The 13,959-nt window shown below is 32.5% G+C and overlaps 1 long non-coding RNA gene across 1 annotated transcript; it reads right to left on the reverse strand.

Moving 5' to 3' along the window:
• Window positions 1-537: 537 nt before the first annotated feature.
• Window positions 538-6,282, reverse strand: LOC134281499 (uncharacterized). Its single transcript, XR_009995095.1, has 3 exons — window positions 6,223-6,282; window positions 6,046-6,113; window positions 538-655 (listed from the first exon to the last, which is right to left on the reverse strand). It is a non-coding gene; the product is annotated as an uncharacterized LOC134281499 (long non-coding RNA).
• Between the last annotated feature and the right edge of the window lie 7,677 nt (window positions 6,283-13,959).

A 13,959-nucleotide genomic window follows, 5' to 3' on the forward strand; every position in this document is an offset into this window, starting at 1 on the left:
TCAAAAAGAGCATTTTAAATTCACACCCGTACCAAAAATATACAGTTAAGATATCGGGGGTTAATATGTTGGAAAAAATTTAACATTTTATGGAAATTAAATTTACGACATTTTTCTAGCCAGTTAAGTCCACCCATTCTTTGAGCTGTTGAATATTTAACAAAATGTTTTTATTGCAGCATATAATGGAAATGTAAGCGTATCAAATATCTAAATTGAGATTGGGTAATATGCATTAGACAATACTCTATGATCATGTTTGATTGAAATCTTACATAAAAAAGAGTACAAGAGGATTAAATCACTCAGCGTAAGAGTCTTTAAAGGAGACAAAATTTTGCATTACTGTCTATAGCCCAAGTAAATAGCTTAATTTTTAGAGATGGTAAATTCATATTCAAAATAACATTCTTGCTTTGCAATATATTTTACAGTTGATTTTTAGTAATATTTTAATATAGGAAATGACGTAATCCATCTGTTAACAAAGAGAAAGAACTCGTCCCTTTATGTGTCCATCACTCTCCAGAATGGTACGACGCTGTATGAAACGTACGATCGATTCTCTATCTCCGATGAAACAGGGAAATATCAACTCTTTCTGGGAGGACCTGCCACAGGAACCTTAGGTATGTGACTGTGAGAGTGTACCATGCTAAGAAAAAGGAGAAAGGGTCAATGAGTAAGAGCAACAAATATATACAGAGAATGCTGAGTTATATAAATGTGTTTATATTGTATTTCCAAAAAAAAAGTCATGTTATATACACAATATATAATTTATATTTTTTTCTCATTGCATTGTTCTGCTTTAATATTAAAAGAGAGCTCTGGAAAAAATCCTGTTGCATCACGTGTATATTGTGTAGGAGTACATCACCTCTGAAGCATGTGAAACTACATCTCTATCTTGTTGTAGTACATGTATCGTGTCGTAGTAAATAAAATCTATATCATGTCGTAGTACATACATGACATCTATATCATGACATCTATTGTAGTACATCACATCTGCATTGTGTCGTAGTAATCACGCCTGTATTGTGTCGGAGTACGTACAATAATTATCTCCATAATTTGTCGGAGTACATCGAACCTGTATTTTTTATCAAAGTACATGATATATATAAGAACAAGTCCAATTCATATATCATATCAGCGTAAATTCCTTTTATCGTCAGAGTAAATGGCATACATAAAAATGCACTTTTTAAAGTTGGATTTAGAATTCCATTTTTTCTTGGAATCTATGTTGTGTAAACGATCTCTCAGTATCTTTATCATGCCATACCATTACTTTCTCGGCTTGTAATCTTCTTAAAGGTAAAGCCACATTTCACCTACATAAGAGCACACCATTATAACCAAATAGTACATCACACGAAGTTTGTAGATCTTACTTATATGACTATCACAAAGAGTACAATAAATGTCCATGAGGTAGCTGTTTATTCAGATTGAAGACCATACAATGTTGTATGAAACTGTCAAGTGTCTATGAAAGATGAAGTATATGGAGCTATAAACAGACAAAGCTCAAAAGTCCATTCAACAATACAAAAAAGAGCATAGCAAACACTGAACTCCAAACGTCAGATATGGGATGAGATGCAGGACACCCACCCTCCATACGTCCCCGGTTCCTACGGCCATGATATGTACTACTAACAATTTTCCGTTCATTATATAGGTGACAGGATGCTAGACACTGGTGATTCGTACAGAGATGTGTCAGGGATGTACTTCAGCACCCCGGACGTGGATAACGACAGACATACCGGTCACTGTGCTGCTAACTGGTATGGAGGAGGAGGAGGAGGCTGGTGGTATAACCACTGTCACTACGCCTTCTTCAATGACATCTGGTCTTCATCCAAATGGAGTTGGGTTTGGTATCCACCAGTTGAAAAGGGCACAGAAGTCAAAGAAACTATGATGATGGTCAGGCGTCACTAGGTACGTCATGATTTCACGATGCGTCACTAAATGCTTCAATCTTATGTTATGCTGTATTTACTGGCGGTTTCGATTTTTTCGCTCACCTGAGCTGAAAGCTAAAGTGAGCTTTTCTGATCAAAATTTTTCCGTTGTCTGTCCTCGTTGTGGTCGTCGTCGTAGTCGTCCAAAAACCACTGGGAAAATTTTAACCAAACTTGGCGCAAAGTTTTCTTGGGTAAAGGGAATTCAAGTTTGTTCAAATGAAGAACCACACACTTTTTCAAGGGGAGATAATTCGGAAATAGGGAAAATTTCGTGGTATGTTTTAAAAATCTTCCCAGAAACAAGTGTACCAAGAAAGATGAAACAAACCATGACCCCCGGGGGTAAGGTAGGGCCATAATGGCTGATCAAAGTTTTACACAGAAAAATTCTTTAAAAATCTTCTCAAGAATAGCACAGCCATGATAAGTAATATTTATATGGAAGTATCCTTAGGTTATCTAGATACAAGTATGTTCAAATCATGACACCTGGGGGTAGGGGCGGGAAAACAACATGGAATCAAGGTGCATAGGTTTTGCTTAGAAAATTTCTTTAAAAATCTTCTTTTCAAGAATAGTAAAGCCATGATAAGTCATATTCGTATGGAAGCATCCTTAGGTAGTGTAGATTCAAGTTTCTCCAAGTCATGACCCCTGAGGGTAAGGTTGGGCCACAGTGTTAATTCAAATGTAAATGGTAATAAAGCCACAGGTAAGCAAAGATATATGCAAGCATCCTTAGTAAGTGTAGATTCAAGTCTGTTTAAATCACACTCTCCCCCCTTTAAGGATTGGTTGGGACCACTTATGGATTTAAAACTGTGAATAATAAACTGATTTCTGCTTTTTCCAAGCTACAATGCTCAGGTGAGCGATGTGGCCCATTGGCCTCTTGTCGTAGAAATGTTTCTCTAGATTATATTTATATTTCAGATTTAAGACGTTTTTACCAAACGCTCGGGGAAGAAAAATGCCAAGGGCACATATGCTACATACCATGATAGACGTTTTTATTATACCGTAGAACTCTTCTGATACAGGGACAATTTTTTTTTAATTATCAATGCTATCAGGAAATTCATTTACTCTTTCTACCCTAATTCAAAATTAATGATTTATATAAAACGGAAATGCCTGTTAATGTGTACGCTTATCATAGTTTTAGCGGCTTTTATATTTTTCTGACACTAAATAACATTATCTAATTGATACAGTCATAAATACTTGGCTTAAATAAACTGGAAATTAAATTTGATTTTTTGTTATTATTTACAATTAAGACCGCGGAACATTAACTGGCAAAATTGGAATTATACAGCTTACGTCATTTCTATCTGTTACAATCAAAACATTCAGTGATAGACAACGAAATGGGCGGGTACAATTCGACGCGGACGTTTGGAAAACATGGGATTGAAATTGCAGATCAAAATTCATTTTCAATCCACCTGAGCTGTTTTCAAAGCAAAGAGTGAATGTATGATCCAAAATGATTAATCAACTATATTTCAACTCCCAAATACATATTGTTTGAAGTTCACATTAATATGAGTTTTAGCTCATAATTTTAAGAACGCGAAAGACCATACAAGACAAATATTTGATTCTAGAGGGGGGGGGGGGGGTAAAAATTGTCGAGTCAGGTCATGGCTTAACATGACAATATATTTTTGTTCTAGTATTATAAGAGTGCATGAGTTTTATACTTATTCTCACTGAAAACTGTTGGAAAACTTTATCTAAAAATCGTCCACCCCCCCCCCACCACCACCACCACCATCAACACAGAGAAATACATATAAATACCAAACAAAAATGAAATATTTGTCCCTTAAATATTTATTCTTAAAACACTGGACAAAAAAATTCAAACTGTGCCAAAATTATTTGTCTTCTGGGTCAATCAGTAACAATGTGCCTTCTAGCGTATCCGAGGTGGATTGAAAATGAATTTCGATCTGCAATTTCAATCCCATGTTTTCCAAACGTCCGCGTCGAATTGTACCCGCCCATTTAATTGTCTATCACTGAATGTTTTGATTGTAACAGATAGAAATGACGTAAGCTGTATATTTCCAATTTTGCCAGTTAATGTTCCGCGGTCTTAAATACTGCCGCATGGACTTGGCACTGGGGTCAGGAAACATCTGAAGCTTAAGGTAGATCGCGAGTTTACTGTCTGCCTGAAAACAAAGACTTAACTTTTTTTTTTAGATAATTTCTCTCGTTTTTAATTTTCCTTTCTGAATTTTGTTAGATTCTTCTACGTGGTCAAGTTTTAATTGTAATTGAAATGCGCTAATGTTGATAAAAAAAACGTTACAGCTTTTTTAAAAAGAAATATTTAGTACAATGTCCTTTTTCTGTCGGTATTCGCATTTCAAAACCATAGTCATTCCATTAAAACGAAGCTGACGAATTTAAATCACTCGATACAATAAATGTAAAGTAAATTAAGAATCGTTGTTTTTTTTTTTTAAAAATGAATATGTGTTCTCAATGAATTTCTTACCAAAAATCTTTAAAGTTTTTTTTTAATTTTCCATCAGAAATATATTTTCATCACGGACGTTATATTTTGTTAGTGCGACGTCATTATTTTCGTATATCTGCACGACTTAAAAAATGAATTGATCAACAATTCACTCAAAATAAACCATAAAATTCGTGGATTCAATTTTCAATAATCATTGCAATAGTTTACCCACACCGTGGCACTATTTCAATGTCACGTGTTTTCTTTTTCTTCCAATAACCTCTAGGAGTACGGAAAATTAAAACAAATGTACATGAATGTAAGAAAAAACATATTATATAACCGTATTTGAGAACATTTTCAAACAAAAATATTTTTGCATCATTTTTATCTCTTAACGATGTACCAGACTTTAAATCGGAAATAGTGTAATTCCTACAACTATGTCTGCAACTCTTGTTAAGACAACCCCTTACTCCCACACAACACTCAAATTGCAGCTGTAAGCCGAATCGCTATTGATTGTCAATAATAAAAGGCTCAGAAATTATGGATGACAATTTATAGGTCGTACATATTTTATTATACCCCACGCAACAAGTTGCGCAAGTTGTCAGCACAACTACTAATAAACTGCTGCACACAATTTCGTCAAACTTATTGCAGATATTTAGGACAGATATTTAGGACACAATATGTAGGTGTGCTAATTACCAGGAAATTCCGATTCTGTTATTTTTTCTAGGAATTTCTGCACTTTTCACCTTAGTTTTTTGGCAAAATCTTGAATATAAAGATGAATAGTTTGTCAGCGCAACTCCTCATAAACCACTGAACACAATTTCGTCAAACTGCAGATATTTAGGTCACAATGTGTAGATGTGCAAATTACCAGGAAATTCCTATTCCTTTTTTCCCGGAAATTACCGCACTTTTCAACTTAGATTTTTGGCTACATCTTATATTTAGATACATCAGATATTTAGGACACAATGTGTTGATGTGCATATTACCACGAAATTCCGATTTTTTTTATTTTTTCCGGGAATTTCCGCACTTAGACTTTTGGAGAGCGTGGGTTATGTGAGCTTGCTCACTTTTTCTTTCATTTGGTGATATTTTATTTGGTGATGTTTCTTTGCTAAATCATAAACGTCTCTCCTGTTGATTATTGTCTAATTTATCAACCTAAAAAGTCACCAGTAGGAGAAATTACATATAAAAATGTTAGTTCATTAAGGATTCGGACGTATCATGTACTGTCCATTTCTTTCTCAATTAAAAACAATCTTATACCTGTACTTGGCTTATACAATATTATTGCGCTTAAACATACCAAATGAGGTTACATTATCACGAAGAAAATAGAAACCTTGTATTATGAGTTAGAGATTACTTTTGTAACCTTATGTGTACAATACTATAACGACTAAGTCAAGTTCTTTTCATAGTTCTTTATTTTTAATTAAACATTAAATTGGCAATGAGCTACAAACAAAAAAAATATATGCACACATTACCAATAGAACACAAACAAAAATAAAAGAATTAATCAGTTTATGAATTTAAATTCAACTGAACACATACCACCAAAATATGGCGATGCCACACCCGGTCCCTCATACACGAGATATTTCAAACTGCGTATGTGGTCTCTACATTGAAATAAACAAGATACCGGTATTTTATTATATAAACGATGAACGGATATTATATTTCGTTTAATTCAAGTTACATACAATACAAGATTAACAACATTCTTACCGTAACACGCATCACTCTTAACTCAACCTTGAACACGTTCCGTTCATAACAAGGGCGTCAGTACAGTGAGTATTAATAGATAACAAGCACACGGCGGGTGTTTGTTATCTCCATATATTCCATTCTATTAATGGACTGGACAGTATTGTTATATTTTTAAAATTGTGTTCCTATTCAAATATATACAAATAAAGAATAACATTTTTAATTTTTTACTGAGCGGGCATAAAAAAAAAATTGACGTCTGACCGGTTAGTGAGATGCTGTACCGCTCGATGAGATATAATGACTGCTTACGTTACACGATGGGCGGAACTTGGTATCATTTGTATTGGATGGTTTAACAGTGACGGATCTGAGGTTACATCATGGAAGAAAGTACAAAATACACTTTATCTTAAAGAGATATTAAAATAAAAGGTGTAACAAAACATTGATTGACTGACTGTGTTCTCGGGCAAAATGCGTTTGCACAAAATTTGGTTCTTGGGTTGGACAAAACTCAAGTGGCCCTCGAACCCAGTCAATAAATGTATATTGTTGTCAAATATTGTAATTTTACAAGATTTTATAAATAATTGATTTTTAAATAAATTAATTAAATTTGGATTTTAGCATCATCACCATGTCATTAAATTGATTGTTTGCACTACTTGGTAATTAGAAAATTTACGTCGTAATTATTTTAATAAGAACATAAGTGATTTCGACATGTCGCGACACCATATATGTCCTAATTTTTGTTGATTACATATAAAATATATATTGTTTTATTTTTGTACGGTTAAGTAAGTAAAAGGATATTGAAGCCTTATTTCACTGTAATTCTCTATATTTACAACAACAAAAAAAAACAAGAAAAATGTAAATTGTTGGGATTTACTTAAATAAACTAAAATGCTACTTACTTCTGAGCAGAGGTCATTTAGAGGGAAGCTGTCAAATATTTCTTTTAATTTTAGATTATTCATATTAATTTAATTAAGGTTGATTTTCCTGTAATATAAAATGTTGTATAAGACAAAAATACCCAAAAAGGGAATTTTTATTATAACCCTGGGGTTAGAAAGTGTAAAATGTAACTTTGCACTGTTATAATTTCAACGAAGTAGAATAGTGAAAATTAGCGACATGAATCAACCGAACTTGTAAGAGATTTATTAGGACCCGACACTCCAAACCACACTTCTTGTAGATATGTTTTTGCAAAGAGCAGATTAATATTTGAATTGAAATATGCAAGTAGTTTTAGAGTGTTTCGGCTATTAAGTAGACTTATCAGGGGTCATGGACATAAATAATGGTGTTTGTTTTGGGTGAGACCGGATTATCTCGTCACCTATATTCTTGTGTTTGCTGTAAGCTATGATAGAAAATTAAATAAATTTTTGTTTTCTGGATTTCCAAGAATGGTGTTTCAATATTTAAGAATTCGTTTTTTCAATCCTTTAATGCAAGGGTTAAATTTAGTAACCAGTACTGTAGGGTTACGTAATGACTGCTTTTGATGATGAGTTTTGATTGATTTGTTTTGATCGTTTCTTTGATAGTAGGATCAATTTCCGAAGTAGAGTAGCCTCGCTTTGATAAGTGCGTCTTGAAGTCATTGAGTGTTTCATGTAATATTTCAGGGTCAGTAGTATTGCTTGCATTTCTAATGTTTTCCATAGACGACATCAATCAACCAGACTTGATAATGAGTTATTGTGTGAAAATTAGCGACATCAATCAACCAAACTTGTGGGGAGATAACTCTTCAAAAACTTTTGATGTGCAAAATGACTGTCTCCTTACATGTTATCAGTCTTGTTAATTTGGTTCATTTCACTTTTATCGTTATCTAACAATGTGCTTTTAACTAGTTTAAAATTATTTGAAATCAGTCAAAATCCCTTCGTTATACATTCAATACCTTAAGGGGGATGTACAGCCACCTTTAGTGCAGTGAGAACAAAATGTAAACATTTCTTCAAATGGCTAAAATACATTATATTTTGATCAAATTTTAAGTCCTTATGATAAAGATACAATAAATATGCATAACTAAATGCATGTTGTGTATATATAATCTATACTTTTGCAGAAAAATGCTTTTGATATGCTCTTTAGAACTGCGCAGCTACAGAATTCAGCAGAGCTTTAAAAAATCCAAAAAAAAATATGCAAACTGTGCCTTAATGTTCTCTCTACAACAATTTGTTGAGAAAATGTCTAAATTTTGCACTTTTAAATGATAATTTCAAGTTCAAAACAAGGTACCGTTGTCTTCAAAAAGAGTGCAAAAAACATGAAAGTAGTTCATGGATAGCAGCACGTGGTCTATTTTTAGCACAGAATTTTGTTTTCCAGACCTCTTCTTAATATGGAGGGACATAACAATCTTTAAACGTAGAGGAGAATTACAGTTGCAACATACACGACATATTTCAAATAATACCAGAACACTTTTAAAAGATGAAATGTGTTATAGTGTAGCTTGAAGTAATTTATTTAGTATAATTATCGAACAGTTGTTAAATAGTGTACGTATTGATATAAAAAAAATCTTAAACTGTCTGATTCCAGGTAAGGAAAAATGAGCACCATCAAAGTTAAAAATTAAGAGTTTGTAAATTTGCCATAGATAACTTATATCATCTATCAAAATTTTAATTATCACCAATGAAACATAAAGAAATAAGACACATATAATCGATATGAATGTTTTGAATTGTTTTAATACCTACTAGTACGAGGGGTGATCAAAAAGTTCGAACTATCTCTATATCTACAAAACCACAATTCAGATTAGAAACATAGCCAAACACAAGTTCTATAAATAGCATATGCTGAAGTTTTGCTCCTTGTTTGTGATTTTACAATCTGAAAATGACGTCATGCAGGTACTTATGACGAAAATTCTATTTGCCCATATTGTCAAAATTAAAATTTTACAAAGTAAAGAAAAAAATCAACATAATTCAATATTTTATACCATCTTTAAAATGACGTTTGGTGGTCCTCCCAACTCAGGGAAAAATTATTGGGTCCGTATTTATAGGTGAGAAAGAAATTCCTTAGAATTTAAACACAATTGTTGACGGAAGAAAAAGAAAAAAATATGGTGTAATGGGATGTAAATTAAAAATAAGTCGGGCCATTTCCAGGCAGTAGATCAGGAGAGAGTACAACCAAATATTTTTATAACAAGTGGTCTTATAAAGCTAGTACATATTCCATCACGTACTCAGTAATGCAATTTTTTTTTAATCTTTTGCACTATTTTGAAAAACAAACATAGGATTTTTTGGGGGGGGGGGGGGGGGGGCTCTCACTTTTTTTGCGATGATAGACATAACATATGCAATGGACCTTTCTTTTCAAACATTGTACTCGCTTCTAAATTTCAAAGAAACAACTCAATATATTTTATCAAGCTTCGTATGTTCAATGAGCGAGAGCTTACGACGTTGTCAACATAATGAGACATGAAGCGTTCTTATGTCCAAACATTACTCCATACAATGTGTTGGTCATTGCAAACAATCTAGCTATTTATGTGAGGTGCCTGAAGGAAATCCTATAACTGCCTATTTTTTCTATCTAACTTCTAAACAAAATATACATATGTACCAATTTTCGAGTGTAAGACATGTAATTACAATTTGTTTTTCATGCACCGCATATTGTTTAACATTTTCAAATTAAATGCTTAGCATCCTCCTTGCAGTGCCCCATTTGAAAATAACTTCTATCGCCACAGAAAAAAGACCCTCCGTAAACACATATGTTTAGGATATTTTTATCTTTTTTCTTGGGTTTTAAAGAAACCAACAAAGTATCAAGACTTGTTCCATGAAAAATTAAATATAATCATGGTAATAAACGGATCTATCCACAGCAGATATATGCACATGCCAACCACGTGCTCAGTGGAATAATTTTAACGAAGAAACTCGAACTGTAAACAGATAAGTTTTTCCCGATTTGCTGGAGTGAGGTTAAAATCGCGTTTTTTCATTAATCAGATGATACGATGCAACAAATAAAAGTAGTAAGTAATATAACCTAATGATTATTACTTAGTAAATTCTTTGTCTTGATGTTATTATGGTCGCATTTATTCTAAAATCAATGTTATTCGAACTCTGTTTGACAGAGGAATGGCGGACGAAATAAACACATTGCCCCAGGAAGACACCCAAATGAAAAATCAAATTTTCAAGAATTATGGATAATGACAAGAAAAAAGCGAAACAAATGGTTGTAGCCATATTATCAATGAATCAAACTAACACCATTTTCAATGCATTTATCATCTCGTAAATGCTGTAGCTGCGCAGTTCTAACATGATTAATTTCCTCCTAATTAAAACAAAATAAACTTAATTGTTGACTAATTTTGGTCTCTAACAGTAGGTAATTAGTGCATTAGCCCTTTGAGTAACTTTGGGCTAGTTTAGTAGAGTATAAAGCGCATTCTTGGTATTTCTTATTTTACACCAGACTAGATCGAATATGGCTTGTACATCCCCCTTAATCCAATCTATGAGTTTATCATATCTGTCAATACGAACGCGCTTATATTTTCACCCTGCCGACACGGAAGTTCGAATGTATCATAAGCTCTGTATGATTAAATCAATCTTCCAAAACCAAGTGTGCAGTGGACACAGCAACTCAAAACAAACTCTGTATAAATTTATATGGGGAAAGACAATTGACAAAATATCTTGAAAAACGCTACAGTTGGATTTCGAGAGGGGTGGATGTAGGATGACTTATATAGAAACATTTATTAGATTCCTAGAATTAACATGGATAAGAAGAATATCTACAAATAATTCAAACTGAATAAACATTTTTTTCTGAAATTATAAATATTAATAAACTTTGACAGGTTGGATCTGAATATTGTAAACAAAGGGCAAAATCCATACATAATATTTTTTGGAAAGAAACTTTGTTTTATTTTGCTGAATTTTTAGAAAGTTTTCATTTTCATGATGTAGATATATTGTTTCAACTATTGTGACATAATAATAAGATAACGATTCAAAATAAATGTGTATTTTATAAGGCATTGTATGAAAAGGGGTTCCATGTATTACATGATTTATTTGATACAGAAGGCAATTTTATTAGTTATGAAAGTATCACAAATGATTATTTAGTTAAGTTGCCATTTACTACTCATGAGAGACTAAAGCAAGTAGTTTTATATTCGTGGCCAAATGTCAAACAATTGTCAAAAACTACTTATGGTAAACCATACCAACCAGAATTTTTAAAAATACTTTGTAAAAATATTTATGATCTTTTAATGTCTAAAAAACAGCACAGGCCTATTTGTGAAAACAAATGGGCTATTGATTTAAAGTTGGAATTTGAATTTGAGTGGAAGCATATTTATACAAATTTAAAATACTTAACTAAAAATTTAGCACTGATATGGTTCAATTATAGAATCATTCATAGAATTTTAGGTACAAATAAATACTTACAGTTGCATAAAATTACAGATTCTCCACTTTGTTCATTATGTGAACAAGAACCAGAAACAATTAAGCAATTATTTTTTTACTGTCCACAGGTTTCTGTGGTTTGGCTGGCATTGTCAGATTGGATTTTTTTTAAAAGTCTGCTAAAAGAATTGAATTTGATGTAAAGACTGGTATTTTTAGTAGTCTTGAAAAAGATCATGTAGCTATAAACTTGATTATTCTGTTACTGAAGAAATAATTATTTCAGCAATCCAGGAACAATTTTTGTATTGTTTTCAAAGATATTTTGAGAGTTTTATATAATTATTATACTTTAGAAGAAAATTTAAACTGTCAGAAAACACTTTTTATAAGAAAAAAAGATGGTCCAATAAACCTTTTCGCACTAACCCCAGTCCTGAAACTCGCGCATGCGTATAAGTACTTCCGCGAGGAAAGCGTCTTTGACAACAGAAAGCACTTTTAAGTGACAATGGTTCGGTCGTGTGTTGCATATAAATGCCACAATAAAGCCGACGCGGGTAGTAAGGAGAAAGGGGTCAGCTTTTTCAGATTTCCGAAGGACAAACGAAAGCGAAAGGCTTGGATTAAAGTCATTCAAAGAGATAAATGGACACCAACTGAAGCGAGTTATGTGTGCTCGGCCCATTTCCAGGGAGGATGGCACAGCGACGATCCGGGGGACATCAATTTCAGGCCGACAATTTTTTCGTACAAAGAAAAGATTCCAAATGAAAGAGAAAAAGCGCGGAATCAGCGATTAAATCGCAGGAGTATTATACAGGTAAATTTAAAAATTAGAAAGATATAAAATCAGCATATTCTAGTATATATGTCCTGAATATATGGAGAATTGCTCATTATGTTTTAATATGATTTTTGTTGTTACTTATTTTTAATGTAAATTTTATTTCTTGGCATTAAATTTTATAATTACCGTATATACTCGCCTATAAGTCGGATTTTTGAGAGTTAAACTTTGGTCCAAAACTCTATGTCCGACTTATAGGCGAGTTATAAAATGATTGGTTTTTAAGAAATTCAATTTCTCTAATATAAGCTTAAAAATACAACCGACTTATAAGCGGACCGACTTATAGGCGAGTATATACGGGTAAGTTGAGTTTTTACTTTTTAGTTAGTTTTTTTTTGTTCAGTTGTGAGGGAGTGTGTGGTGTGGGTGAGTGTGTGAGGGAGGGTGGGTGTGTTTACATTTGATTTTTTTCCATATTTTTATTTACTTATTATTTTTAAACATTTTTTCTTCAGTTGTTCATCATCCTTTTTTTATTTGATTGAACTCCCCCCTTACTACAAGAGCAGCTGTTTATAGTCAAATGGTATTCCATGGTAAGACACAAGAAAAGCACTTTTGAATGTACATGTAAACTAGGAATTTAATGATTTTTTGACATATTTCATGCTAAATATTAACACAAAAAATGTCTTATCATTCTTCAAGATTATTTGAACCATTTTTTTTATTGAAAATTTTAAAAACACATATATATTTTGTAAATCATGTAATTTCAAATATCAAACATTACATGTAGTACATGAATATGTTAACAGAAATGTTAATATTGATGTAGGAAATGGCTGAAGCAGAAAATACAAGCAAGAAAATCCTACAAAAGTACCAGGCCTGACTGCTAGTATAATTTTTATTAATTTTTATTCCTTGATGGTCAATGATTACTGTTTGCCACCGACAGCAGAAGGAGACAACAAAAGCAATGACAACAAAAGCAATGACATAAACTTGGATGACACAGACATCAAGTCATTTTCTGATCAAGGTGAGATAGCTCTAAAATCTGTGCTTAATGCATTAGTTGATTTTAAGTCTCCTTCCCTCTCTACTTATTTCAACATTTTTTTTTATATTCATTTTGCAATATTTACCACATTTTCATGTGTCAATTTTACTGTTAATCATTAAATTATTATAAATTTATAGACATATATTAAAGATGCATTTATTTAAATAATAAAGTTTCAGTTTAAAACTTTTATCGAGATGTACATGTGCAAATACTGGTAATTCATGTGAACAAACCTCACCTGTAGCTAGTGAAATTATGTCAATCGTTAATTTAAGTGAACAATGAATTTAAAGACACATGCACGACATACCTTTTTTTGATAGTTAAATATGCCTTGCTTATAAAGTGTTATATAAGGAAAAACATTAGCAAGTGTAAAAATAATACAGGTAAGAATAACATGTGTTTACATTTGTTTAGGGGTTCCG

Source organism: Saccostrea cucullata, unplaced genomic scaffold, assembly GCF_032062105.1.
Source record: "Saccostrea cucullata isolate Sc308-1 unplaced genomic scaffold, CSIRO_AGI_Scuc_v1 ctg12040, whole genome shotgun sequence".
Taxonomy (NCBI): Eukaryota; Metazoa; Mollusca; class Bivalvia; order Ostreida; family Ostreidae; genus Saccostrea; species Saccostrea cuccullata.